Source organism: Fukomys damarensis, unplaced genomic scaffold (assembly GCF_012274545.1).
Source record: "Fukomys damarensis isolate Sample0158 unplaced genomic scaffold, DMR_v1.0_HiC HiC_scaffold_25, whole genome shotgun sequence".
Classification (NCBI taxonomy): Eukaryota; Metazoa; Chordata; class Mammalia; order Rodentia; family Bathyergidae; genus Fukomys; species Fukomys damarensis.
The window spans coordinates 32,112,293-32,117,026 of record NW_022900937.1 but is presented as its reverse complement, the minus strand read 5'-3'; positions in this window follow the sequence as shown (position 1 = coordinate 32,117,026).

Genomic DNA, 4,734 nt, shown 5'->3' with positions numbered 1-4,734 from the left:
CAACACCCTGTTCTTCCCTACAGCTCACTAGGCAGAAAGACATGGGGCCACTCCTGCCTGGATGCCCACTGTCCATTCTGGGCTGGGGATGGGCTTGGGGACCCAGGGAGTCCCCAGCCAGAGCCGTGGAGCGGAGCTGTCCCCCACCCAGGGCAGAGGCGTGGCCTCACTCCCATCTCTAGCTCTTTAGGGACAGGGCCAAGCAGTTCCTGAGAACCACAGGACAGTGGTGTCGTTGTGGTGTGGCTGTTGGGGGATGGACGTGAACTTGGAAGGTGGACTTGACCTGCATCTCAGCCCCGTGTGGCCCCCTTCCAGCTGTGTGACGGAGGATAAGTTAGATAGTTACATCACTTCCAGACTTGTTTCCTCACAGTAGTATGGGGCGGGGAGGACAGAACAGACCAAGGGTCCCCTTCAGCAGGCACTTTACATATCCTGTTCATTCAGCAGCGCCTGGGCTCTACTCTTCTCCTCTTTTGTATTTGTCATAAATAAAACCAAGGCAATTAGTTGGAAAACTAGCAATTAATAAAATAATTCAAGAGAATAGTTGGAGAGGCAATAAATACTCACGTTAGCCGGAATCACTTATTAACATACGTTCCATTTCTGCACTGAAGTACGTTGGTGGTTAGCACATTGTCAAAACCCTGTAACGATGCACCTCGAAGAGGTGAGTTTTGGTGCACATGACTCAAGCCTGGAATCTCAGGCCGAAGCAGGAGAGATCGGCACAAGTCCGGGGCCAGCCTGGGCTACACAGAGATCCTGTCTCAAAAAGAAAAAAAAGCAGTGACGGCGACTGGTGTGGCTTATGGAAGTGACTTTGTCCACGCCCCCGGCACCCAGCCCCGGCTCCCCCTTTTGAGCTGTGGACTGGGCCCTTCGGTTCCCTTCTGCGATGGGAGCTGGTGAGGTGGCCGCGCGGACGGTCCTGTGGTCCCCCTCAGGCCGTGAGGAGCGGGGTGGTGGTGGCCACTGGACCCGTCCACGGTGTTGCCTAGACCACATCCTCAGTTTCGCGGCTCCTCCCTGAGACGTGATCAGGTTGGCCTAGGGCGCACAGCCGAGGAGAGCTTGAATCCCAGAGCTGTGCAAGTGGGAAAGCTGAGCTGGAAAGACAAACCGGGCTGAAGGAGGATTTGCGGTCTGGTTCATGCTGGGGTCATTCACCAGAAAGAGCAGGAGGGGAGGCTGGGTGGGCCCTCGAGACCCAGCTCTTGTGCTGCAGCCCCTCAGGTGGCCTCACAAGCGTGTGACCAGGGCTGCTTTGGACCCAGAGCGTGGGGAGCCACGTGGGCCTGAGATTGACATGGGACAAGTCCAGCCCCAGGGGGTGGGGGCGGACTTGCGGGCGGCTCTGTCCTGGGGCACAGTGGCTTTGCAGCTCCCAAGCTGTCCCCAGCGCTGTACAGAGCCTTCTAGCCTGGCACCGCCAGTGTCTATGGACTCAGGCAGCTGGAGGGCCACACATGGTCCCTGGCAGGTGAGATCCTGAAGCAGCCACGCCAGGGCCTGCCGTGTCCGCTTGCTGACCAGCCCCTGGGCTTCTTCCAGCCAGGCCAGCCCTGCTGGGAGCTGTGCCCGGGCGTCTGGCCAGAGGATGCCCGGGCTGAGATCACTCTGACCACAGCCGCCCACTGACCTCCTGTGCTGGCCAGCACTGCCAGGTCTAAGGTCAGTGGCGCCCCGCCTGGGTGTAAGAGCCTCTTGGGAAGTCCCGGGTGGAGCTGCCCCCACCACCCCAGCCCTGTCCATCCCCTCCTTCCCTCCTCTGCATGGAAATTCCTCCCCCTTAGGTCTTCCGTGAGAGGTCACCTCCTCCAGGAAGCCCTCCTTGGTCACTGGTTGGGTCGGAGGGCCCTCCTCTGTGGCTTCCCCTCTATCCTGCGCTTGCAGGCCTGGGCACCTGTCGCCTGGTCCCCTTATGTCCTGGGGCGCCCACCACACTGTGAGCCCTAGTCATCCACGGCGGCATCTGTAACAGGTAGGATGCGGCCTAGCACATAGTAGCAGCTCAGGTTAATGTGTCCGGAGGGAGCAGAAGGAGGCATGTGCTTAGGTCGCTGCTCCTGCCCAGAGCAGGATCAGATGTATGAGTCGTCCCCCCCACCCCCGTGCAGCCCCACGTTCCCGGTGACCAGGGCAGAATGGGTCCTCTGCATCCTGCAGGGCCAGCTAGGGGCATCTTCCTGGAGCCTGTGTGTCCGAGCGCTACCAGGGCCCTGAATCCGAGCCAGGTGCCACTGAGGGACGCTGAGGTCCACTGGTGTGATGTAGCCTGGCCGGCACCTGCTGAGGACTCGGAGGTCCTCGCCTGTCCCTTCCCGCTCAGGGTCTGCAGCAGCTTCCCTGTGTCCCCAGGCCGGGTTTCCACGTGGAGATGGCAGGTGACAGAGGAGTGGCGCCCCTTGCTGGCAGAGCACCGTGTGGATTTGACAGTTCGGCCCTCCCTTGGCTCGGCCCTGAGGGGAGACGCTGTTGACCGTGTCCCCTCCAGGCCGCCCTTTCCCAGAGTCCCCCGATGGGGCATTCTGGGGCTTTGGCTTGCGATACGGACTGGTTCCAGGCACTGGCCCTGGAGCGTCTGGGACCCGGAAGGCCTGGGAATCGGCATCACAGCCATCGCCGCCCCACCCTCCTCTCCCTAGCAGGGCCGAGGGCCTCGCGGGAGCCAGGCTGGGCTGCGGCCTCTGCTTGATGTGCCGAGTGCGGCCGATTGGCCCGGACGCTGGGGGGGAGCAGTGGAGACAAATCCTGGCGCGTGGTCTGCGTGGGCGGCGGCGGAACTGGTGTCTGCCCGGCCAGCCGTGTCACTGATAAGGGCTCTCGGCCGCGGGCACCCAGAGGCTGCTCATTTGTGGGGACTGAATAATTTATCTCTGTTTTCGCATAGCTTGTTCGTCCTCCCGGCTGCGGCAGACGCATCTCTGCGTGTTCTGCACCTTCTGATGAAGCCGCTCGGCAGGAAAAGGAGCTCGGCTTAATCCCTGCCGTCCCGTTGCCCGGTTCCAGGCTGCTGGTTTGCTGGCTGCACCGAGGGGGCCTCCGAGCTCTCCCTCATCTTCCACTCTGTTCTTTCCTCTCTTCACCTGCTCAGGAAGCGTTGACCAGGCACTCGCAGGCCCTGGACTTGCAGGGGGTCCTGCAGTTGGGACGTTAATAACAATGACAAATCAGGTGTGGTAGCACAGGCCAGTCAGCACTCTTGGAGGCTGAGGCAGGAGGATTGCAAAGTCAAGCCCAGCCTGGTCTTGGTGGCTTAGTGACTTAGCGAGACCCTGTCTGAAAATAAAACATAGAAAAGGCTAGGGATGTAGCTCAGTGTGAGGGCCTTGGGTTTCACTCCAAAACCCCAAAAAGAAAAGAAAAATCTGAGCTTGTTCTCTGGCGGAGACAGACACCTGACAGCAGGTCTGATTCCAGACAGGGAGGTCCCCGAAACAGGAAGTGGTTGTGTGTGCTAGGAACAAGAAGGTTGGGTGTGTTAGGGGTGATTCTCCTGCCTCCCTGCTGGATGGTGGCAAAGGGTCCTTTTGTCTCTGTCCTTGTGCGACTGGAGAACGTGGAGCGTTCGGATGCCATGGGGCGGGTACAGAGCCGGCTTGTTGTGGCCTGGGATGTGGGGCAGCTGCCCTGGGAGGGGCAGGGGCCCAGGCCCGAGGGGTCCCAAGGATCCTGCTCACAAACAGTGAGCCATTTCCTGTCCCGCCGTGCAGGTCTGTCTCAGAAGACACAGCACCCTGTGACAGCGCTGGCCAGTCTCCAGGTCTCACTTCTGCTGCCCTGAGGTCCAGGTTTTCCCTGGTGCCTGCTGTTTCCTTATTGCTTTTGGTGTTTTTGGTTTTGGGGACAGGGTCTTGCTATGTAGCCCACACTGGACTCGAACTCTTGTGACCTTTCTGTCTCAGCCTCCTGGTGTGGTGTTTTTGTAGTACTGTGTAGTTTTCAAAGTTCTGCCGTTTTTATGCTTACAGTAAAATGCAGGCCCCTCCCCCAGGCTGGCAAGCACTGCCCACTGCTAAGGTCTGTCTTGGGAAGAGACCCAGGTCCTGGCAGGCACGCCCAGCCCCACCTCATCTGGGGCTCATCACCGGTGTCCCTAAGTTCCTGTGTGGGATCCCTAACCCTAATGGGATGTGAAATAGTGGGAGGTGAACGAGGTCGTGCAGGTACAGCCCCAAGCTGAGATTGGTGCCCTTGTCCCGGGAGGAGGGCTAACCCTGCTCTCTGCCTGAGAGGACCAGCAAGAAGGCGCCATCTGCTCATCAGAGGCTCCCGGCGGTGCTGGTGCCTTGATCTCGGACTCGGCCTCCAGAATCCAGTCTGTGGTACGTGAGGAGCTGCTCCTGTGGCTCTGTTGGAGCAGCCTGGCCCAGCTACGGAGCGTGGATGCTTTTGTTGCTGGCGGCTTCTTTGGACATTGTCTGTGAGATTCATCTCTGTTAGGTGTCACTAAGGGTCACTCTGTCTGACGGTCCCTTGTTGCTTTCCCCTCACAAGTGGATGGATGTTCCAGTATTTTCCAAGTTGGCACTGGTGCGATTACGCAGCTATGAACGTTATTGCACATGCCGTCGGTGGACATATGAGGTGTGATCACACTGTATGGCGAATATTTAAATTTAAAAAATAATACAAGAAGTGATGCAACGGGGCTGGGGATTTAGGTGCATTGCATGCCTTGCAAGTGGAAGGTACTGAGTTCAATCCCAGGTCCTGAAAAAAAAA